Genomic DNA, 25176 nt, shown 5'->3' on the forward strand with positions numbered 1-25176 from the left:
CCAGAATGAAATGCCGTGAGAAATACCAAATGGAAATTGCTGAAAACTAAGCTATGGGAAGTATAGAGAGAGGGGTGGGTTGGGGCTGAAGAAGTGATGTAGAGAGGGATAGGTGCCATGAAGTGGTCAGTTGGGATGGAAAGAACTTTGATTTTTATCTTCGGTCCAGCGGTCGGCCCAAAAAGTGCCGAAATCTGTTTCCCAGCTGAGCTTCCATAATACCACCCTTGCTCCCGTGCAGTACTTCAGAGGTACAACCAGCATGGATTGGAAATTTTCAGTGGTAGAATGAAACAAGGTTGCCAAGGATACCAGCTACACACACTGCAATATCTGCTCACTGAATAATTACACCGAATTACTGTTTCTACCAATACACACTCCAAAAAATTGCTCTTTGAGGTGAGACATCTACAAACCCATCAGATTGGTACCATCCATCTCATCTATCCACTGGGACCATACTCTGTGCAGAGCGTTGGTGCTGCCTAAGCAGTCTCCTTGCCTATTGGGTACAATACTGGATGGGTTGTCACTCCGACACAGGATACCAGCAAGCTGGCACTCATTTTGCCGACCTCAGAAGGATGACAGGCAGAGTCAACCCCACCCTATATTAATTCAACAGCCGAGTGGGATTTGAACTCAGGATCCTAGGATCCCAAGCCCACCACCCTAACCATTAAGCCAACACCAGGTATACAGATTGGTACCCTGCTAGTATTATTTCTTTTAACTCGAGAGTTCATAAAACATGATATCACACAGAGTGTTCAATATATTGTTATGGATCCAGGGTTTGAGGCTCACCACTTAGGGAAGCACTCAAGTTCCTCCTGGTCCTGAGGCCACAAAGCACGGACAACTCCGCATGCCGTCGAGTTGCGAAGCAACCACAATTGCCGGTTGGTACTGCCAATCCTGGCAGGGTTTCTCTGCTTCACGTGGGTGCCTTACCTGTGGACGGCCACACCAAGGGCAGTCTCGTGCCCTCAATGTGCACCCGGATTACCACTGAGCGATACAGTGAGTGTACGCTGACTAACAAGAGCAAATTGGTGGGGTAAAACTCCCCAGCTAACACGATGTGTGGACTATGCGAGATCAATGGGGAAAAAGACATGATGAACTGGGTACAATTATAACAAGCAGGTTTATAACAAGCGGGTAAGGCAAAAGGACATGCAAATATTTATAAAACAAGAAAGTACAGAATTAACCCCTTATTAAGAACTTACACACTCTTATTTACACGAACATGACAAGTGCCATCAGACACATACCTGAGGAAATCAGAAAGCAAGAGAGCGGGAGAGAGAGAAAGTATGAGGTGTTTGTGAGCTTTTATTTACCAGGTGCAGTCGACAGACCAAAATAACCTAGTCGCTGAGGAGGGGGAAGGGAGGTGGAAAACTGAAGGCGTCGAAGGTGCGTGATCGGGGAAGGTACGATGAGGTGTGTGGTGCCTGGCGGTGAGGTGTAGTGATGCATGAAGAGAAAAGTGTAAAGGTGTGGGTCGGTGGGGGGGGGGAGGTGGAAATATGAAGTAAATCACGTGAAATAAGATAGTCCGAATCGCGAGTCGAAGAGGTCTGTTTGTGTGATTACTAATGGGGTAAACTAGACACTGTCTGGCGCCTGGCTCTCCAGTCCATCCCTTTCTATTCGTCCTGCTTATTCCGCTGTATTCCGTGATCCCAAGGACAAGAGAAGAGAGGGCGGGCCAGATGAGAGAAAGTGAACAAGAGAGCAGAGCTCTCTTTTATAATCCCCCAGTGAGGGCGGAATTTGGGAGGCGAATCAGGCGGGTTACGGGTGTTTCCCTGTGCCCCCATTGGTGCATGGACGCTTATCATGGCCATGGCTTTGGCCTTGCCCAGGCGAGGATTTGGCACCAGAAATGGCCTCAGTCGCTTTGTACCTGGCCACGCAGTGGAGCTCCGTGAATAACATGGGGTGCGGCACCTCTTTGCACTTTCTGGCCATGAACACGTGCCGGACACCCAATGAGGGCCGTAAATGAGCGGAATGCTATGGCTATCCACACGACTTTGAATGACATCCAGCACACTGTTACGCTCCAAGCTAGATGCCAGAATGTCCAGACCCGAACATCTATAATGGTACGGGCCACTCCCTTGACATCTGCCGATCCAGAGGGAGGGGGTGAACATCAGTGGCGACAGTGGTTGAGCGATGGCAGCAGTGGTATAGCATAGCAAATGCAGTGCAGCAAGTTCGTGATGGCGATGGTGGTTGTCGAGATTGCAGCGTCGACGGTGAGTGAAGACGAGTTGGAGCTGTGGTCTGATGATGTGAGGATTTTTACGAAAGCATTGTGGTAGTTGGAGAAATGTTTTAGCATTGTGGTTCAAGTCTAGAGAAGGTCGAAGTGAGGTGTCCATTGGGTAATGGTGTGAGGTTTGAATGTGAAATGGTGTGTGTATGCAAATGAGCTGCCTGTTGCTGTGTGCATGCTTGCATGATTGAGCGATCATGTGAGCATAGTAAAATAAGTAGAAGATGGGAATAAAGACTTGCCTAAAAGACCACTCAATGCATTCTGCCCCATAAACCCACTAAACATAAGGGAATGGCTATCCAAGATGAATACGAATGAAACTAGAACAGGCACTCATAGAGCGCATACCTTCGCCGCCACTACTTTTTTGTTCTTGGTATGAGTGTGGGGAACTGGTTTCATATGAATGGTCTTATGACACAAACCACATATCTATAATGTCATGACCCCCCCCCGACTTTCGGGGGCTACGGACTAAATAACAATCAACTCACGTCGTTTTGGCGAGTCTTCACTCGTAAGCTCGGTGAATACAACGTTTCAACAAGAGAAGGTAATCTTGTTTGATGCTGGTTTCATGCAAATCGAATAAGAATTGACTGAGTTATGCCGAAAACCGCATATTTTTCAAGGGCGTGACCCCCCCCCGACATTTACCCCAACCGGTGACATGTGTTATGACGTCATTGTGTCACAAGATTGGGCATTAAATTCTGAACATTTTGGTGCTGGGTTCATGTAAAGCGGACAAGAATTGACCGCGTTATGACAAAAACCACATATTTTTCAAGGTCGTGACCCCCCTGACCTTTGACCCCTAACCGGTAACAAGAGTATGGGCGTCATTGTGTCATATTGCATATCACAAGATGAGGCGTTGAATTATGAACATTTTGGCATTAGTTGCATGCAAATTGAATAAAAATTGACCGTGTTATCGTAAAAAGACGATTTTGACCTTTTCGTGACCTTGACCCGAACGATCCCAAAATCTAATCGAATGCTTCCTGGCTAATAACCAATCATCCCACCAAATTTCATGCAATTCGGTTTAACACTTTTTGAGTTATACGAATCACAAGATTACAAATAAATAAATAAATAAATAAATAAATACATGCCGACCAAAACATAACCTTTCGCAGAATGCGAAGGTAATAACTGTCTTGGGACCGCTGTATATTGTGTTCCATTACCTCGGGGAGTGATGGTTTCACAGAACCACAACAATCTACAGGAGGGCCTTGCCATTCACAGGGGTTATGTTCTTGAAAATCCCCATGAATCGCAAACTTAGGGGGTAATGGGGGAAATAAGGTAAGGGACTTCAACTTTAAAATTTGTCCAAACTGTACCCTTAATTAGCATGTTTGTGCATTTTCTGTGAATATTTATTTTCATGATTGAATGAGTTATTAAGAACATAAAAATAAAGTTAGTTTTCCTGTGTTATTATTTCATATGAAGCCTGTGGCTGCTGGTTGCATCAGTGCTGGGAACATGGCTGTGCCATGGATGCAGTGCCCCCTATTTCCAGGAAGCTGGTACTCATGTATTTTTGTCGAAGGATGACAGCCTGAGTCAATCCACCTGGTCTTATGTAACGGTATGACATGGGCTTAAACTCAAGAACCTAAGATCTGAAGCCAGCCACCTTAACTATTAAGCCAATGCCAGGCTTATTTTCCTGCATTAAAAACATAAAATAAGGTTTATTTTCTTGAGTGATTAAGATCATGAAACAAACCATTTTTTCTTTTGAAAACATAGGCGAGGCTCATGGAAGAGCTAGTACGAGTACACTGGATGGATCAGAACACAATAGGACAAGAGGAACAGCAGAGAGAGAGAAGGGGGGGGGGGGGAATAAACAGCACAGCTGAAGGCCAAGACAGAGGGAGGCAGAAAAACATGGGTGGATACAGAAGGAAACTCTCAGGAGGGAAAACTGGAAATTTGGAAGGAGGGATTGGGGTGGGGTGGAGGAGAGTAAACGAGAGTAGAAAAGATCATCGTTTTGGATTTGGGATGATCTGAAATGGTGGTGACCAGCTGTGATGAAGACCTGGAGGAAAGACTGAGATTGAAGAGGATGTGGAAGTTGATTCCACAGGTGAGTAAAACAGAGGAACAAATGAGTGGAGGTTCGCAGTGATCCTAGATTTAGGTAGATTCCCCAGTCGGGGGGTTGATAGTGGAACCGTGTGAGCCATTCAGAAACCTGGGGAAGGAGGGGGGGGAGATGTGAGACAGGGGAGATAGCCCAGAGGGGAGCTGCAGATGAAAGCCTTATAGGTGGATTGAAGTTCAGGTGTGCCAACAAAGGACTTTGTATGATGGAGGATGCCCAGTCGGTGGCTGGCTTTGAAGGCCAACTTTCAAATGTGGTTTGTCCAAGAAAGATCATGGCTGAAAGTGAGACCCAGGAGTTTGAATTACTGAACTTCCTGAAGAGGATTGTTTAGAAAGTAAATAGTCAGGTTTACCAGATGGTCCTTTCAGAGAGGGATAGTGAGAGTGTGAGATTTGCCAGGAATTAAAGTGGTATTCCAAGTATTTGACCAGTTTGGGATTATTTTCATGGCCTGCAGAGAGGGAAGAGGCTGCAGCCTACCTACTTGAAGGATGAGTGAGGTCATGGCAAAGAGTGGAGTAATTATCAAATACATGAAGAGGATTTTCCAGAGTCAGAGAGATCATTGATGAAGATCATGAATAGGACTCGGCCCAGAACACTGCCTTGGGGCACACCAGCGTTGACAGGGAGAGGAGCTGAAAGGATTCCTTTGAGTGCAACACATTGGCTCCGAAAGTAGAGGAAGTCACAAGCCTTGTGTGGAGTTGGCCTCTAATGCCATAGGCAGAGAGTTTGGAAAGCAAGGAAGGATGCAAGACGATCAAAAGCACGAGATATGTCCAGCAAGACGGCCAAGGACTTCCTCATGCTGTGATTCCAATCATGAATTGGTTATAATTGGATGCGAACATGCAAGCATTCAGGAGCGATATGCGGGGTGAAATGCAGAGCATGGGGCTGGACCTCCAGGAAGGGCAAAAGGCAGTAAGTCTGGGCATAAGAGGCATAATGGCGCCTGCACGTGGCGAGATACGGGCAGTGGAGTGCAAAATGGCGGCGCCACGTGGCAGAGGCAGCGAACCAGCGAGCGAGCTGAGGGAGAGTGTGGCTTGTGTCGGCTCCGCGGTGGAGGACAAAATAATTCACGAGACGCGTTGGGCGAGACTCGTGCAGGTGACGGAAAAGTGAACGGTGACACAGAGGGAAAAAGTAAATGAGGTGACTGAGACATGCAGGACGAGACACATGGAAGTGACTGAGAAATGCACGGAGACGCAGGAGACAAAGGAAGGAACACCAGAGCCACGGGGAATAGAACAGGAAACAGACGAAAAGCCAGGAAGAAACGGAAATAATAAACGAGGTGACTGAGATAAAGCAAGTGGAGGAGAAACTCCAGGTAATTGACGAGCACACACAGGTAGAGATAGTGAGGGACAATGGGGTTGAGCTGGGGGAGTGTTTTGTGACCCGGTGCGAGCAGCAGGATAGCCTCCTTCAGGAACGAGGTGAGGTACTGTGCCCCCTTGAGGCGGATCGCGACGAGGAGAGTCTGGTCGAGCCTTGCGAGGTAAAGGGGGCGAGTGCTGTGAATGGGTGCACGTGGAGCTTGGGGGTTATGGAAACCCCAGGACCCCTTAAGGTGGTGCTAATTCCCAGCGTGGTTGTTCCGGTGTGTGTGGTGTCGAAATGTGTGTTTGCGAGTGTGCCGAAATGCATGCTTTCCAGCACGCATGGTGTGGATGAAGCACCGTGTGTGGATGAAACACCGCATGTGACAGGAACCGCGTTTGTGATTAGTATGGTGTGTGTGAGTGAAAGGCGATGTGTGAGAGAGACAGCATGTGTGAGGTCGCTGTACGTGAGGGAGATGACAGTCGGTATGCGGGAGAACACAACCGCATCCCCGTGTCCGAGTGCCATGGTGGAGTGTGTGAGCGTCGTGGCACGCAGGAGTGTGTGCGTTGAACGGCAACGACGGGACCAGATGAAGGACAAGGGCCGAGTAGCGGCCACAGCTATTTTGAGCACCGTGCCGGATTTGCCAAGTAGCGAGCGCGGGGTCCGTGCTGTGCTACGCACAAGGCCGCCACGTGCGCGGCTGCGCAGGTGAAACCCGGTCCGGAAACACCTGCGGTGGATGTTAGCCGATCCCACAGACGGACAGAAGCTCGGCTGGATTCGGAGTTTGGACTGGATGGGTTCTCCATCGAGTGTTTGTAGAGCTCCGACGAGCAGAGCACATGTGTTCGCGTGGGGAACCCTTCGAAACGCGGGGCTTGCTTTGAGATGCGCAGAGTGACGTCATGGCTGCACGTGTGTTTGGAATCCGGCAGAAGGGAATTCCTGTCGGATGGTTGCGATAAACCTGCTCGTTGCGTCCATTCCCTCATTGACTGAACATTTTATGTGTTGGGAGTTAGAAAGCCATTGGTTTTCCGTAATAGGGGGACATTTGGACCGATGGTTCTCGGCGATTACGCCGCTTGGAATCACGCACGGACAAGCTCGCCTCGGCGGTTTGTTCCATACGAGTTCCGTCGAGGATGGAATATCCCGGTAGTTGGATCACGTGGGTATTCAGGTACATTGAAGATTGGCAATCAACCCTACCCCACGGGATCTGCCAATTGGCGTATTTCGGTTCTTGTACAAGGACCCGTCGCTCGGAGTTATCCGGGTGGCGATCTATATTCCGGGCGATCGGTCGGGCCGACTCGACTTGCGGTTCCGTTCAGAGCGGTCGGTTGGTGGCCGACCCCCCGGCCCGTAACAATATACATATATATATATATATATATATATATATATATATATATATATATATATATATATATATTCCAGTTTTATAGATCAAGTAGAATAGTTTACTCGGTATTTCTATCATTTGTAAAACTGGCTTGCCCTTGACACACGTCCCACATGTTGAAGCTGACCACCTTTGTCATGTTGAAGGACCATCAATTTATTCATGCAATAGAGGTTAGTTAATGAGGCATAACCTCTTGGCAACTTCTCGTAATTAGTTGGCGAAAAGCCCTCGTCCATCAGACCTTAAGGTATTACTGGAAAGCCTTCAAGCTTGTGATAATATCTATTTTAGGCTGGCAAGAAATGAACAAAGATCTTTAAAGGATGGTACCACATAAATTCCAAAAGAAAAGTGCAATGTGCAAATGTCAAGGGTATTTGTGTAAGTTCAAACCAACACAAGACAAGGACAAAGAGACAATCCTGCAACCTTGTCATGGCAACACGACACATTGAATGATGCATCATCAGTGTTTCAGAAGAACATACTGTATATTGAAAGTCCTATGGGAAAGAACCCTGACAATGAAACTACACTTATAAATGAAACTACACTTGAAAATATCCCCACGACATGCCAACTTATAAATTCTCATATGCCCAGGTGCATCCAGAGGTAAAGAAATAAAAAAGCGCAAATGTAAATATAAAACTGGTCTTTAAGCTTCCAGATTGATTTATCAAAATGGAAACTCAATCTTGAATCCAAATGCATTTCCATTTGTTAAAGCCATCTGTGATATGTGATCACAGAGCCAGTAAAGAGACATGAAGTGTTTTCACACTGAACAATTTTTTTTTGTATACCTTGTCGAGGCTCGCATGAGAGCAAACACACAACACACATCAAGAGGGCATGAGACAAGAGGGGAGGGAGTGGGAAGGACAAAATAGTGGGGAACAGAGACATTAGGAGATCTGTGGAGGGAGAGGGATGGAATGGGGAACATGGGGAATAGAAGATGGACATTACAGGGACTTTCAGGAAGGAAAGCAGGAAATTTGAAGTAGGTGGGCTTGGGTGGATTATCGGGGGTAGAAAAGATCAAGGATTTGGATGGGGGATGATAAGAGGTGGTGGTGAACAGCTAATTTGAAGGCCTGGAGGAAAGAATGGGAATGAATAGAGTGAGGGAGTTTATTCCAAAGGCGGGGAAAAAAAGAGGAATGAAAGAGTGAAGGTGAGCAGTGATTTGTGATTTTGGTAGTTTTACCAGAAGGGGGTTGTTGGTGGACCTTGAGTGCCCTGCGGAAATGTGGTGGGGACAAATCGCAGAGAGAGGGGGGGCGAGGCTGGAAAGAGACGGTAAAAGATAGAAAGACCACCGACCAACCTGCGGTGATTGAGTGAGAGGCCCAAAGACTCAGCCTCATTGCGGGAGATGCCAATGATCCGAAATGCCTTGGTTTCTACAGCGTGAAGCCGAGAGAGGTGGGAGGCAGGAGCACCAGCCCAGAGGGGAGAGCAGTACTCCATCAGGCTACGGCCAAAAGCTTTGCATGTGATCAGGAGCTCAGGTGGGCAGAGGAAGGACTTTGCACGACAGAGGATTCCCAGTCGGCGACTGGCTTTGGAGGTGAGGTTTGAAATGTGGCTTTCCCAGGAAAAGTCATTGCAGATAGTGAGACCCAGAAGCTTGAAAGAAAGGACTTCTTCCAGATGATTGTTGAGAAAGTCGATGGTCGTTTTTCTAAACGGTCCTTTCGAAGAGACATAGTGAGAGTGTGAGATTTGTCCGGATTGAAAGACATGTTCCACGTGTTGGACCAGTTTGTGATTTTATCCAGATCTGCAGTGAGCGAAGAAGCTGCTGCTTGTCAGTCTGAGGGATGACAGATGGTACGGCAGAGGGTGGAGTCATCAGCAAAGAGATATAGAGGATTTTCCAGAGTCGGAGAGATCATTGATGAAAACCAGAAAAAGAACAGGGCCCAGAACGCTACCTTGAGGAACTCCAGCCTGCACAGGAAGAGGGGATGAAAGAACTCCATTTAGGACCACACGTTGACTGCAACAGGAGAAGAAGTCTGTGAGCCACGAGTGGAGATGGCCTTGGATACCATAGGAAGAGAGTTTGGTGAGCAGGGCAGGGTGCCAGACTGTGTCAAAAGCATGTGATATGTCCAGGGATACGGCTCGGATTTCCTGTCTGGCATTTAGAGCTTCCATCCATTGTTGGGAGAGCAGAAGCAGCATATCCAGGGTAGAGTGACCTGGTCTGAAACCAAATTGATGATCGGAAATCAAGGCATTGGAGAAGAGGAAGGATTTGAAGTCTGAAGCGATGATGGATTCCATAACCTTGCTGATGACTGGGAGAAGGCTGATTGGTCTGTAGTTGCAGGGATCTGTTTTTTGCACCTTTTTGTGCAGGGCAGTGATGTTTGCTGATTTCCAAGCAGATGGCCTTGAGAAAATGAGAGGGTGAATAGAACAGAGAGTGAGCAAGAGCAGAAGAGCAGGCTTTGAGGACACATGGGCTGATGCCGTCTGGACTGGTTGCAGAATCTGAGTCGAGGTTTGACAGCAAGCTCTCCACCTTGTCAGGAGAAAAGGACACAGAGTCCAGAGACAGTTGGGTGCGACTGGGTAAGGTGCGTAGAGAAAGTGATGAGTTTTGGACACAAGATTTAGCTGCAAACACAGAGTTTAGGCATTCAGCTTTATCACGTGCGGTATCAGCAGTGCGGCCATTTGAGGTAAGGGAAGGGATGAAGAGAGAACGTACACCAGAAACAGATTTGATTAGACGCCACCAGGATTTTTGAGGAGGGAGAGAGGTTTGACAGTTCAGATTTGAGATGAGAAAGATGTTGTTTTCTGGCTCTCCTGAGGGGAGATACACATTTGTTCCGAGCTTTATGGAAGGAACTGAGATTGCCCTCAGTTGGGTTTGCTTTCCATGAGGCAAAGGCAAGTTGTTTCAGGACAACTGCTTCACCACAAGCTTCAGTGAACCAAGGGCGGGAGGAAGGGAAGGACAACTGAAGACGAGATGGGATAAATCTCTGTGCATGAGGGAGAGCAAGTTTCTTTGAAAGAATTCCCAGGATGAGTTGGTGTTGGAGAAAGTAGCGATTGGAGACCAGTCTGTAAGTTTGATGGCTGCTTGGAGACCCTGCCAATCAGCTTGAGTGAAATGCCAGACTCGACGGCGGTGAGGTGGTTCTCTGATAATAGCCAGAGAGATGTCCACTTGGACAAGGACGTGGTCAGAAGAACCGATTGGAGCAGAGGAAGAGCAGCAGATATTGCCAGGGAAATTTGTCAAAATCAGATCCAGAAGAGATGGAGTAGCATTGGTTGAGATCTGGGTCAGGAAGTTGACCGATTGAGTCAGTCCCAATGAGTCGCAGAAAGCTTTTGCTGAGGTGCCATCACAGGTAAGAGAGGTACCCACACCGAGCCAACTGGCATGATGACAATTGAAGTCACCACATATGAGGAAGAGAGAGTTTGGATGAGAAGATAGAAGTTGGTCCATGTTTTCAGATAGTGAGGTGTAGATGGAGTCATCACTGTTGGGTGGACAGTGCAGTACACATATAAACATGAGGTGGGAGTCGAGGGGAAGCCGTAGCCAGATGTGTTCCTGGGGGTGTGGGGGAGTGAGAGCAGTGCATGGAGAGTGAGGAATAGAGTCTTTGATGAAGAGAGCAACTCCTCCACCAGGGCGAGGCTCAGGTCTGTCAAACCGGAGGAGGCAGTAACCAGGGAGAGATACTTGGGAGTCAGACACGTCTTGGGGGAGGAAAATTTCTGTTCGGCAGATTATGTCTGGTTTGTCAGAGGTAACCTGTATGGAAAGATCTGAAAGGTTTGAGCGAAGGCCCCGGATATTTGAGCTCCATACTTTTAATGAAGCGGTGGGGGAGGAGGTTTTGGGCGTAGGGGTGGGGGGAGGGGGAGGGTAGGACAAGGGATGAGGGGGAGGTAAGGAGGGTTGTTGAAAGAGTGTGGGGGATTGTAGAATAGCTAGGGGAGGGGCTGAATGAGGAGGAGAAAAGGCTCTGTGGTGCTGGGGGAGAGGGAGGACAAGAGAGGGGGAAGAAGGCAGTTGAGCATTTGAGGAGGTGGAGTGAAGAGATAGAGGTGAGGGCAGTGGAAGGAGGCAGCTTTGCGGATGGGAATGGGGGGAAACTTTGGGAAGGATGAGTCAGGGGGGATGAATGCCGGGAGAAAGTGGCGGGGGAGTTTTTGAGAGAGGTGAGAGGGAGGCTTGGAGGCAGAAGAATGGAATGGTTGCTTTGAGAGTGAGAGGTGAGAGGAGTGAGTTGGCACTGAAGTTGGAAAAAAAGAATGGTTGATGGAAAGTGAACATTCACAGCAAACGGTTTTTTTTTTTAAGTTTTAGGTCAGTGATGCGATTCAACACATTTCTTTATGGATACAATAAAGGCGAATTCAGAGAATGGAGAGAAGAAACACTGTAACAGTTGGATTTGTTTGGCAAGGTATGAAGGAAAGGTCGAATTGAGAGCAGTCTGTTTAAATCGCAGAAGAGTAGTGCATTATGATACAGTAAAGAGTACCACATGTGTGAAAGAGGAAAATGAAGCATTATAAGAGATCGTTTTTGTTATTATTATTAATGTTTGAGAGAGTTTTCAACATATTCGGTCATGGAAGTGTTGTACAAAAAAAAAAAAACGAGGAAGAAGAAGAGATGAAGAAGGAGATGAAGGAGATGATGAAGAAGAAGAAGAAGAAGAATCTGAGAAAGGTAGCGTTTTTTTTTTCTTTTTTCTTTTGATTTAAGATGCAAGAGTGATTAGTTGGGAGGGATGGGGGACGTTAAGAAAGTGGGAAAGATAGAAATTGAAGATAATGGGGAGAAAAAACAAATAAACATGATCGTATGCTGAGGGGAACAAAGCCTCAAGTATAGGCCTCAAGCACCCACTAAGACAAGTTCAACGAAATCTCACAAAATAGCACGATTTTTGAAACAAAACCGAACTAGGAACACACAGTAACATGTTGGTGACAAAATAAACAGCTAAAATGGGACAGATAACAACCGGAAACTTAACTTTGAGATCGTCAGCAGGGAACCCCGAAGGAGACCTGCCAATGCTCCAAACCCAGAACCAGAAGTCCAGGGGTGTGGAGCTTTGCACACAGATGTTTCCAATTTATTACCCTCACTGAAGGAGAGAGTATTGCATATTGTTTGTCAGTCTGTCCACACAGAACTTTTGTGTTTTTCTCCACACCCACTTGACAGATTGAGACAAAACTTTCATTACAGGTGCAACAATTCATGTAGTTGTTTTCGTGATTATTATGACGTCATAGGTCACGTGGTGTGGCCCCATATTGGAAAAACAGAAAAACTTTGGACCTCTGTTTCTCTGAAACCGCACCAAGAAAAAAATTGAAACTTGGCACACGGAAAGTACTGATGGAGAATGAGTGAGATTTTTCATGACATCATCGGTGCCTTCGTTATGATGTCATAATTGCACAAGTATAACGCTATATCTAATCAGTATGAACATTTTTGAGGGTCATCTCGTGATACAATGGTCCACAGAAAAATATTTCATGACATACTCGGCCTCGTGATCCGGCAACCGTAGTTTTTTTTTAACTTGAAAAATATTCTTCTCTGAGTGGCGAAACAGATAGAGACGAAACTTTACATGTATGACCACCTGTCCATGAGGAACAAAAGGATGATAGATATGTCATCGGTCACATGGTTTGGCAGCCATATTGGATTTACCCGAAAAACCGATAAAAATCTTCTTCTCCAGAACAGCTGGACAGATTGAGGGTAAACTTCATACAAATGGTCCCCAAGCCTTGGTTGTACGAGTTTGTAAGCAAATAATTGATAGATCACATGGTTTGGCAGCCATATTGGATTGAACAAAAATATTAAATAATATTTTCTCTGGAACCACTTCATCAATTGACGTGGAAGTTGACAATTATGATCTCGTAGTGATGATAATTGCTTTAAATTTAACTTGATTGGACACATAGTCTGCCAGCTAGATATATATATATATATATTTTTTAATTTTTTTACTTATTTTATTTATTTATTTTGATTATTTTTTTTTCATGATTTTGAATAAGGCTTACTTGGCTGTGCCTGGATGGGTTTGAGGGTAGGAGAGTATCACCTGAAATGTGAATCCTATCCAGGTTCCTCCTGATGACTTCATCCTTGCTTTTTGCTCGTTTGGGTTCCTTCTGATTACTCCAATGCAGGACTGTACCTATTTGTTACTATTACCTCTGCCACTGAAGGTGGAAGGAGATTATATTTTCACTCCTGTCTGTCTGTTTGTGTATCCTGTCAGGATATCTCAAAAAGTTGGGGACGGACTCGGATGAAATTTTGTGGAAAGGTTGGGTGTGTGACAAGGACGAACTGATTAGATTTTGGTGAAGATCCTGATTTGAATACAAGAATTTTTTAAGTGATTCTTCACCATTGAGAGATAGGACGAAACCGATATATAGCACGATATCTCAAAAAAAGTTATGGATGAATTCAGATAAAACTTAGTGAACACATTGGGTGTGTGATAAGGACAAATTGATTCAATTCTGGTGAAGATCTAAATCCAGATCAGGATACGAGAGTTATTTAATCTTTAAAGTGATTCTTCACCATTGAGAGATCGGGCTCAAACCGATATATAGCACGATATCTCAAAAATGTATTTGGCCCGATATGTTCTCGTGGATCAGGCATTGCGTGGCGGAGGTATGCACTCTACCGAGTACCCTTTTAGTTATTGCTATGAAATGATAATACTTACAATAACCAACAATCATCAACTTATTATTCAAATATTCATGGATTTTCACTGTGTCAAAAGGATATGTTTTACGAACGAAGCGGAATAACGATTGCATCAATGTAACAAGCAGTTTTCCACACCACTTCCATCGTCGACATTTGACACCAAGACCATAATTGTGGAAAACAGATTACTGTGACCATGACATTTGGACAATGTCCACAGGTTGCACAGATGGGAAAACAAAGACAGAGCACTGCTGATTGTTTCGTCTCATCATAATATCAGCTAAAACCCCAAGCACTAGATGTTGCACACGTTTTTGATGCCACATTCATGCTTTAAACCACTGACCGTGTGAGTGGAGTCCAGAAGGTGTCAAGGACCCAGGTTCTCCGAGTTACAGGATGAGTCCTAACCGAGCACGGGAGGCAGGAGTGGTGAGCGAATGCTCTTGTGTGCAAGCCCTGCTCCATTGTAGCAGCTCCTGAATGAAATTCCACCCACAAAGCCTCCACCCTCTCCCAGCTTTGTGCCCTCCCTCCATTCCCTATAATTTCACTACTCTCTCCCATATGCATAATCGCCCCTTCTTCACAACCCCTCGACCCAGTGTCACCTTCCTCTCTGATCCCAGTGCTTCCTGCACTAAAATCTTGTTGAGGCTTGACAGCGTCGGTGGGGGCACTAATCAAAACAGCCGCGTTTCACACCCTCCCTGTCACAAACGTGGCTCCCTCAACACTCAACATGCTCATTGTTCTGCTGTTGTAGTTCAGGACGCTGTCAGGCACATTGTCAGCTTAACCCAAATACCATTGCATAATGTCACCAAGGTGACATGATACGTACCTGCTGTGAAAGGTGGCAAAATTAATATCATCAGAATGGATATAAAGGATCATTGTCTGTCTATGATTTTCCGCCTCCATTGTTCTTGTTACTTATTATGCCGCATCTATTTATTACGTATGTAGGAGAGGGCAGGATCTAAATTGGAAAATGCATTGAGAAATGGAAAATAAAGAACAAGGAAAGGACAAAACAAGAATCCTAAAGGCTGGGGGGGGGGGGACAGGGGTTCTGGGGAGGAGGGGAAGGGAGTTAAAATTGTCATACTTGTACACATATTAAATACAAATGTATCCTCTTTTCTGTTTCCTCCTTTTCTTGAATAGGATGAAAAGGAGTCGGAAGACATATCCACAAACCAGTTGTTGTTTCGTATGAAGTCTGTGGCTGCTGGTTGCATCATTTTCTGGAAGTACAGCTGTGCTGCTGACAGTGCCCCTGTTGTCAGTAAGCTGCTGATGTAATCAGCAAGCTAATGATCATTATGTGCCGCTGATGCAGTGCCCCTGTTATCACTTCCGACCTCAGAAGGATGACAAGCTGAGTCAACCCATCTGGTGGTATTTAATGGCATGACAGGAGCTCAAACTCAAGACTGAAATCTGATGTCAACCAGCTTAACTGTTAAGCCAACATGAAGCTTCACACCAAGCTTCACAGACTGATAGACCAGTACCAAGTTGCTCACAAATAGTCGAGGAGACGTCATGTTTTCTTTTCTTATATTATTAGCTCACCAAGAACATAGTTCAGGTGAGGTATTGGCATCGTGTGATGTCTCTGGCTCAGTGAGTCAGAATGTAAACACTAACGGATCTTCTTCTCTGAAACGACACATGCAATTTTGATGAAACTTCACCACAGCCTTCATCACCCATGATGGACTAAAGTTTGTTTATGGCATTAAAAAAGTGAGGGTCAAAGTGTGCCTATGAGGGGTCAAAGTGGGTCCAGGTTTGCCTCCCCCCCCCCACCCAGAATATGCATTTACTTTCTTCTCCGAAACTAAGCACACAATTTTGATGAAACTTGACCACAACCTTCATCACCCGTGAGGTACCAAAGATTTATCACGAGGAAGAAGAAATCACTTCTATTTAAAAAAAAAAGAAAAAAATCGGGGTCGAAAGAGGTTTACAGGGGGGCTGCCCTTCAAAATATGTATTTGCTATAACATTGGTTCATTGGTGCATCCATATTATAAAAGGAGCCGTGTCTGCATGTCTGTCTGTCTGTTTGTCGTGTTATAACTTGAGAATGGATTAACAGATTTCAATAAATCAAACTACGGTGGATTCAGGAAAAATTCCGAGAAGGTTTGTGATGAAAACAAACAAAAAATGTTTTTAATTTTTTTTTTATGGGTACATGGGCACACATGGCAAAGCTGCAAACACCAATTTGTGACACTGGTTATCGCCACCCTCCCAGGAATCCTTTTTCTTCTTGCCCTCTTGATTAGCCATCACAGCAAAGATTGGTACTTCCATGAGCAAAGCGACAGGTCTTGTATTCTTGTTTTGCTGATTCTGTCCCACATTGACTTCCTCCTCAGTATCATTATTTTACCAGGTGAGCACCCAGGGGTATTGCCCCTATTTTTCAACACACAATTGGGTTGAACTCGAAAATATTATATTTTTTTCGAGCTAATTGTATTGTTGCAAATTCGCACCCGCCAGCGTGCGATCGGCCGCTAGACTCGAATGGCGGCCGCCTCGCCCACCGGAATGGACAATTCAGTCGTGACCCTCTCAGACAAACGCCGGGCGCTAGTCACGGGTGGGGGTTTAACCCCACCACGACTGTGCCAATTGCCCACCTGCGCAGGATAGGGTTGCTCGCCAAATTCGATCTACCTAAGTACCTGCGCGGATGGTCGACCAGGCATCGTACCTCGCTGCAGGCCGACTCCGGACACGAACTGCTTAAGCGGTCCATTCCGTGCTACAGTGATAACAGAGCAGTGTTATCGTTGGCCTCGACGGTTCCGATTAATTATCGGGCATATTAAGCCTACTACGAACTCTTTACGTGAAGCAGGATGGAGGGTCAATTAAAAGGAAGGAGAGGAAGCGAAACGGGCACAGTTCAACATGCAAGCACTTTATTTACACGACACACGGAGAGCACACAATATACAGCCAAACAGTCAAAATGCACATATATCAACCCAAACAAAAGCAACAATGCAGAGCTACAACTGAATAAGACCGACACACGGAAACACTCAAACAGTTCTACTTTACAAGACATGGCGCCAACACATATTCACACAAAAACCCCGAAAAGAAATGGTGACTTCCCTTTGGGCCATCGAGTCCCTCTCCTACGTCCGAGGAACGTGGTCGCGCCTGGCCGCGACTCCGTGCCCTGGCGTGGTAGGCGCGTCCTCTCCGGCGTTCCTCGCACCAGCACGTGTTGGCCGCTCAACGCCACGGACGGAGTTTCCGGCGCTATCCCAGCGTGGATAGAAGAGGGGGGGGGCGGGGAAACGTTGTCGCTCGAGGTCGCGGTGTGGGGAATCGCAGATGCTCCGTCCCGCCAGCGGGGTCTCGGGACCGCCCCACAAAAGACCAGGCCAGCAGCCACCAGGAAGAGAAGAGGACGAGCGAGCCGGAAGACAGGAAAAGAGCAAGAGCAACAACAGCGCTCCTTCCGTGTCCGACTTTTTATCCCCCGGGGCTCCGCCCTTCACTCCGCCCCCGTTTTCGGCTCCACCCTCCTTCGAGAGGGTTCTCGAAGAGAGGCGTTCCCTCACCCCGACCGCCTCACGCTGGTTATCCACCAATCGGCGGCGAGCTGCCCCTCCCCCTTCTCCTCCCTCACACCAAGCACGGAGAAGAATGGCGCGAAAAACCCACCAGCACCGTTGGCAGTTTTCGTTCGTTTTAAATAAAAGATAGGGAAAGAAAAACGACTTACTCAAAGCGTCGCAGCCCGGATGGATCACATAAATTCCCTCCAGACAACGGATTTGGGCTAACTACACATGTACTTAAGAGATCTCACCTACGGGACCTGAATGGTGGTTTGCGAATTTCCACAGCTGTAACAGTATATACTTATACATATAAAAATAAAAAGTTGGCATTTCTTGGACTACAGTGAGTACCTCGTTCCTGGAACTTTTTTTAAAACTTGTATCTCACACAGAGTCGCACTGCCTGACAAACAAATCCCCAGCTTTGTTGTCCCACAGCCATCGTCTCGAATACTGTTAGGCTATTTATAGTAAAACTGCAACAGTTGTGAAAGTTAAATTTATTGCAGGCCATCGTACCAATGTATACCACATTTATTTGATGTGCAAGTTTGAAGACATGGGTTTGTACAAATGAGATTCAAGGCTTGAATGTCTATGACTTTCCTTTGTATGGTCCAAGTCGCACCCATTCCATGAAACATATCTGTAAACAAACGAATGCGATACATATTTACATTCGATAAGTGTTACATGGAGTTCATGAATATTGAAAGTATCATCTACAAATTATATACAAAAATGGCAGATTTATTAACCTCACACGCATCGCCCTTCCCCACTCACATGTTTGCTCGTATGCTCTATGCCCTTTCACTCCTCTCGCATTACTCATGTCTCTTCTCAACCTCCCTCTAATTCTCTCTCAATGTCTCCTGCACTCCCACGCCTTCCCTTGTCTCTCCTTTATTTGGGCTTCGTGAGTATTTATGAAATATATTGTCCTAAAGGTGACATCCCGACGAACAGTACTTGTAATACCTTACATAGAGCAATCCAGCAAAACGAATCAAGTTGAGTAATAATTCGTGGAAATGAATGTCGAGATATTACACATTTTTCTATGAGCTTGGATGTTGAAAGACAAAAAAGTATGGCTGTGTACCCTTCCTGAAGATTACTTGTTATGGCTGACTTTGTGTGCCTTTTCATGAATACCCCACATTTTTAGTGGTATGAGGAATTATAGATCTGTGTGGTATGAAAGCTAAATGCCAAATGTTTTTTTTTTAAATATCACGTACACAAGTTAAGTTACCAAGATGGTTGCCATGGCAACACAATTCAGCCAATCACAGCCATGACCTAATCAGGTTGAGAAAATGTCATGAGGAATACATATCTCCAGTATGAAAACTAAATGTTCAATGGATTTTGAAATATCGGGCACACAAAAGTACAAATATCGTGTACACAAAAGTTTATGATCAGTCAGACGGACGGAGCTTATTTTACTGTCCTGTCTCCGACCTCGTCAGAGGGGCGGAGGACAATCAAACCCATGATAATTTATATAATAAATTATTATTGTGCTCCATGCTTCCGAAAAAAAGATAACTCTGCTTTCTTGAAGAAAAGGACGACTCCCTCCGGCTTGGTGAACCACCTTTTCAGCATTACTTGCTAAAACACATGTTCCTTAATTAATGGATTGATTGATCGTCATACAATAAGTTTGAGCAGCATTTCTGGCTATTTTCTGTGCTGGCACCTATCTCTGGTTCTCAGCTGATGTCAGCAGCATTCACAGTTCCCCTTTAGTTTTGGTCACCTGGATTCTTCCAGACTTAGTCTCCCATAAACAGCACATTCCTCTTCATTGCATATATGTTTTCCCGACTCATCCACACAGCTGATAATCTCTTGTTTTTCTTTTAACCAATGCTATATAGGACATTTTCACAAAAGCGGGTCAGGTAACGGTAAAGACTGTCTGAGAATTTTTATCAAGCATATATTGCCCAGTCAGTGCAGAGGTCTTATGGTGATGCTGCGTTGCTGACATCATTTGAACATTTTTCTAGGCCTTATAAGGGGTTCAAGCACCATTTCGAGAATATCAAAGAAAAGTTGATTTTTGAGTTTGTTCTTTACCATTACCTGATATGACCCGCTTTTGTGAAAATGTCCCATATCATGAGCTGTCTGCTTTCCTAGACAGCCCCATTTCATGTTGATGACTCCAGTATTAAATTATCCTTCACACAATATTCACCGATGTGTAAAAGCTGCATTACCAATTCCTTTCTTGGAATTTTATTTTTTTAACTTGCCTGAACCTGGCCACATGGCATTCAGCCCAGGTGAGTTCTTACTCTGTTGTACAAAAAGAAACACCAGCAAACCTTTCCGTTATATTTTGTGATGTACCCTTAACAAAATACTAGTCAATGAAGACATCTTATTGAACTGACCCAATGCAACTGAGATTGTGGATGATCCCTCACCTGGGGTTTTATCAATTAATGAGGTAGATCATGAGGTGCATAATATAGAGATTAGCTTATAATGCACAACCTGAGTTGCCTAAAGGTTCTTCAAAAAGATAAGACAAAAAACAAATTGGGATGAAAAAACAGCAGCACCCATAAATGGATATCAGAATTGAAGGCAAAATTATTATGAATGAAACAAAATATGGGAAAAGGATAATTACTAAACAAAGAAACAGATGCACATGATGGAGAAAAATCCCAAGGTCTGCTGATATGGGCTGGAGAGAGTCTTCAGTGAAATTGCTCAGTCACAGGTGTTTGCTTTAATGAGAATAGATACAAAAAGACAAATTGAACATGAAGAGCTGGAGGCACAAAGAAGACTGTGCTGCAAAATCCAATGCAGATAGATCCAACGATTGCAAAAAAAGACAAAAGATAAATATAAAAAGAAATATCAACAAATATACACCAACAACAACTGGGAGAACGACAAAAGAGCAGGAAATACAAAATATAATTGGACAGAGTTGGGATCGACAAAGAAGGTTCAATGGAATGGCTAAGAAGAGGTCAGCTCAACTGGGATGGAGAATGAAGAATAATAAATGTCCAAGATCAAGGACACTACACAAATGGATTTAAAAATATGGTGGGACTGAGCCAAACAGACAAGTGTAGGTTCTGCAACACAGAAAAAGAAAGTACGAGTTACCTGCTTTTGGGATGCAAAAAACTGTTGTCAGAACAAATTTACACATAACGGCACAACAAAGGATTCAAAGTAATTCATTGGCATATCTGCAAAAATTTCAACGCTCCAATTCCAGAAAACTCATGGAAATACGAAACAAGGGCAATCTTTGAAAATAAGGACATCATGCTCCCATACGACCTGATGATCTCATCGAGCGTGAACAAAGAAAACAAAGTCTTGCGACTTGACATCACTCTCAGGAACAAAAAGGTAAAGACAGCATTGCTGATTGAGATATCAGTACCCAGCGATTTTGGCTTAAATAATGCAGAAATCAAGAAAATGACCAAATACCAGGACTTCAAAAATGAGATCAAGAGATTTTGGAAGCTGAAGAGCATCAAAATTGCTTCAGTGATGATTGCAGCACCAGGAATAAAATCAGTGATAATTGGAGAAAGAAGAACCTCGCTGAGATTTTGAAAACCAATCCCAGGAATGTTACACCACAACTGGAGGAAGGCCGGGTTCAGTGACGATCCTGAAAAGAGCCCTCGGAACAAAACTCTGAGAACAACAAAGATGAACAACTTGGTCCATCAACTGTGATCTCTTAACAAAGTGGAAGTGGATACTTCGAGTCCTGGGAAAACTTTGTTCACTCTCCTTAAACCCACTAATGGAGATAACAATCAACGAAACACACACACACACACACACACACACACACACACACACACACACACACACACACACACACACACACACACACACACACACACACACTCCTGGAAAACATCGTTTAAATTTAACCGAAATCCCATTGATTTTTAAGATGTATTAAAGGGGAAATGCATTCCTGACAGAAAAAAATATTGAGTTGAAATCTTTCAAAGTTGCTTTACTCACCCTCATCCTTTGCTTAACTCATGCTTATCCTCCCATTTTGTAAATCGTTCTTTCTTTCTTTTGTTCTTTTAATTGGATCTTTAATTTAATCCATTTTGCCTTCCGAACTGCAGAGATTCTCCACAGAGAAACCAGGCATAGCTGCCTTCGCGACGATCCTGCTGGTTAATTATTTTCATTGTACTGAATTAAGTTATTTTTGTTGCACTCAATGAAACCAGCTCAATGAAGCTGGGTAATTTTGGCACATTCCCAAATATTTTGTTCACTCAATATAGTTGTCTCAGCAGCAGAAAAAGTAAAGTTTAATGCTTTGGAAATTTCACATTTTCTTGTGTATCTATGGAGAAGGAGGGAACATAGTGTTGCTCCCTTAAAGTATATACATATATATATATATATATATATATATATATATATATATATATATATATATATATATATATATATATATATATATATATATATATATATATACATATATATACATATATATATATATACACACACACACACACACACACACACACACACACACACACACACACACACACTGTATCTATAATTCCAGCAATGTGTGTGTGTGTGTGTGTGTGTGTGTGTGTGTGTGTGTGTGTGTGTGTGTGTGTGTGTGTGTGTGTGTGTGTGTGTGTGTGTGTGTGTGTGTCCGCTGTTTCTCGACAACCACTGGTCCGATGTAATTGAAACTTGCCATGTATATTGCTGGGGACCTGAGGATGTGCCTTTTCTAGGTTTGATATTAATCGGACAAGTGCTTCCCAAGTTATGGCCATTTATTTACCAAACCAATGACAAGACACGTTGTTGCGTGGGCGTAGCCGATGGGGAAGGGAAGGTCAGCCGCATTCCCCATTACAGGTTACAACGTACGGGCTTCCGGATAATGATGACTTAGTGTATTCTAATAATTTCTCGATTTCTTATGCGCAATTATAGATAAACACAATGTCCCAAGTTATGATCGTTTTTATATTAGACGGTGCATAAATTTCGGTAACATCAGAGTGAGCTGGTGTGCTCCGAACCAGGAAGTAATTTTTTTCTCTCTCTTCTCTTCTCTTTTTGTTTTTCCTTGCGATGACATTGCGAAAAGGCAAAATACGTTGGTGCTAATTGAATATTTGGGCATTAAAACTAAATTGCGAATAATCGTAACTGCGAATAATATGCGAACTTCCGGGCCACGCACGTACGGGCACGCGAGAGCGAAGAAACGGCCTGTATGGTTGTTTGTTGCTTGCGGTTTGAATATTTATTTATTAATTTTTTTTTTTAACGGGCACGTACTAGTATATATAAAGCCTGGTGTTGGCATAGTGGTTAGGGCAGTGGCTTGGGATCCAAAAGGTCCTGAGTTCAAGCCCCAATGGCCGCTTGAATTAATACACACCAGGAGATTGACTCAGCCTGTCATCCTTCCGAGGTCGGCGAAGTGAGTACCAGTGTACTGGGCCCGGTGTATGCCCCGGTTAGAATTAGGTGTACCATATCCCTGTGTCGTAAGAGGCGACCAGGGTTGCGTCAGGAAGTGCATCCGGCGTAAAAACTAAGCCAAATAACGGATGATCCGCTGTGGTGACCCATAACGGGAGAAGCCGAAAGAAGATGTATACATATATACATATATATGCATATACAAGTTGGTAGGCGACATGGGTGGTCGCTAGACTAAGGCAAATTTGAAATATGTAGATAAGAGAACACATCAGATGGCAGTTTTGCCATTTGTTGTTCCATGAAGAGCAACTGTCCATTCATCATTTGTGTTCGATTCCCTAACCATACGTTAGGGAATCCCAACGCGAACGTTGGGGTGAAAGCATATAGTAATATAATTGCATAATAGTCATACAGTTTTTGATGGATCGGGCTGAAATTTGACAAAGAGGTTGATTATAGTGCGCATAAAAACGCGGAAGCCGATTTTTGAAAAAAATAAATTTCGGATTTTTTCAAAAATTTCAAAGTCCCGTTGCTAGGCAACGGTGGCGTCCATAGCAACGGTGCTCAAAAGCATAAACTAGATCCTGTTATGAACCTATCAGTCAAGTTTCATCAAAATCGGTTGACTCCTCTGGCCTCCAGAGCTGTCCATTACATAAAAACAGACAGACATACAGACAGATGGAAAACCTGAGAATTAGGGTAGTCTCGCGACCACCCAACGTTCATATATATATATACTTTATATTCTTGCAGATGTGACATCTGCATCTCCATTGTCAGTGGTACATTTCTCATGTTCCCATTTCCATCATATGATTAGTCCATTGTCAACATGATTGAATGTTTCATTATTCAAGCTCATCATTCAATCACAAGGATTTTCTTGAATTTTGCCAGGATTTTTGTTTGTGGAAGGCAAAGTAGTGTTTCTTGTTTAATGCTTCTTGGGAGTGTGTTAGTAACTCAGACTCATAAACACAAATGTTTACTGCATTAATACACGGACTGAAAATCAAGATGGTGGCAAGTTAGATTTGAGATAGGACAGAATTAGCAAACAACTGCAAAATTTCTCGTCAATGACAACATCCAATCTGAGCTGGCAGGATGGCCACAAATACTTTCAACTTCTTCTCTGAAACTACACATACAATTTCGATGAAACTTTACCACAATGTTCATCACCGTGGATGTACCAAAATTTGTGGCAGTAAAAAAAAAATGAGGCCCTATGGGGGTCAACGGGGGTTGCTCCCCAAAATAGGTATTTGCTTTCTTCTCAGAAACTAGATATGCAATTCTGATGAAACTTGACCACAAACTTCATCACCCATGACTGCATTGTATGTGAATTGGTACAATCACCACACCCAAAACTCGACACAGGTTCGTGCTCCCGAGCCTTTATTTTGATCGCCCGTGCACTCTCCGAGAGCGCTGCCCTCAGGGCAGCTAAAACATGATGCCCCTCGAGCCACAATCGATTTTATCCAACACAATATATTTTCCCCATTCTGAAATAAACCCCTATCAATTTCAAAATCCAAGATCCACAATCTCAACCCAAAACTGAGACCAACATTTTTTATCATATTGATCAAAAATTTAAAGTTCATTTTGAGGAAGTTTGCACCATATTCATGGATTATGAACTTTATGTAGACAGGTGATCTCTTAAGTATTGAGGACACTTCTGAATGTGACAAGATTTGTGTTCGCCAGGTTGTAGCCCAGCTGAATCATTGCGATGCCGAGATTGATCCTCATCGTGAAGATTTTGTGGAAAGAAGAGGCAGTTGTCATCATCCTCTGCATCTTGGAGGTTGGATGTTACTCGACATCATGCATTCCACTTTGTGCCATCTCCGAGTAGGTAGCTATGATGACCCAGTTGCTGAGAAATCTGTTGGGGGTTGATAGTGAAGTCTCTAGTTTATGTGCATGGTTGGGTGACTGACCCATTGGCCCACTGCAAATGAAGGTGACTTTGCTCTCCACCGCTTGTCTGTGTATTCCTTCATTTTCTGTTGTCGATTCGCAATCGACTTTGCCATCACTTAAATCTTTGCATCTGCCGATGTTGTTGGTTTTAGGCGAGTA

The 25176-nt window shown here is 44.3% G+C and overlaps 1 protein-coding gene across 2 annotated transcripts in view; it reads right to left on the reverse strand.

Moving 5' to 3' along the window:
- The window catches only part of LOC147018519 (FERM domain-containing protein 4A-like), a 370473-nt gene extending 356052 nt beyond the window's left edge, over window positions 1–14421 (reverse strand). The window contains exon 1 of one of the 2 annotated variants that reach the window (XM_085898238.1): window positions 14307–14421. The gene's annotated coding sequence lies outside the window, so the exon portion shown is untranslated. The remainder of the gene's footprint in view (window positions 1–14306) is intronic. The other variant, XM_085898240.1, reaches the window with a different exon arrangement.
- Window positions 14422–25176: the final 10755 nt, after the last annotated feature.

The sequence above is a fragment of the Eptatretus burgeri genome, chromosome 10 (assembly GCF_056783735.1).
Source record: "Eptatretus burgeri isolate ZD-2024b chromosome 10, Ebu_testis_v1, whole genome shotgun sequence".
NCBI lineage: Eukaryota > Metazoa > Chordata > Myxini > Myxiniformes > Myxinidae > Eptatretus > Eptatretus burgeri.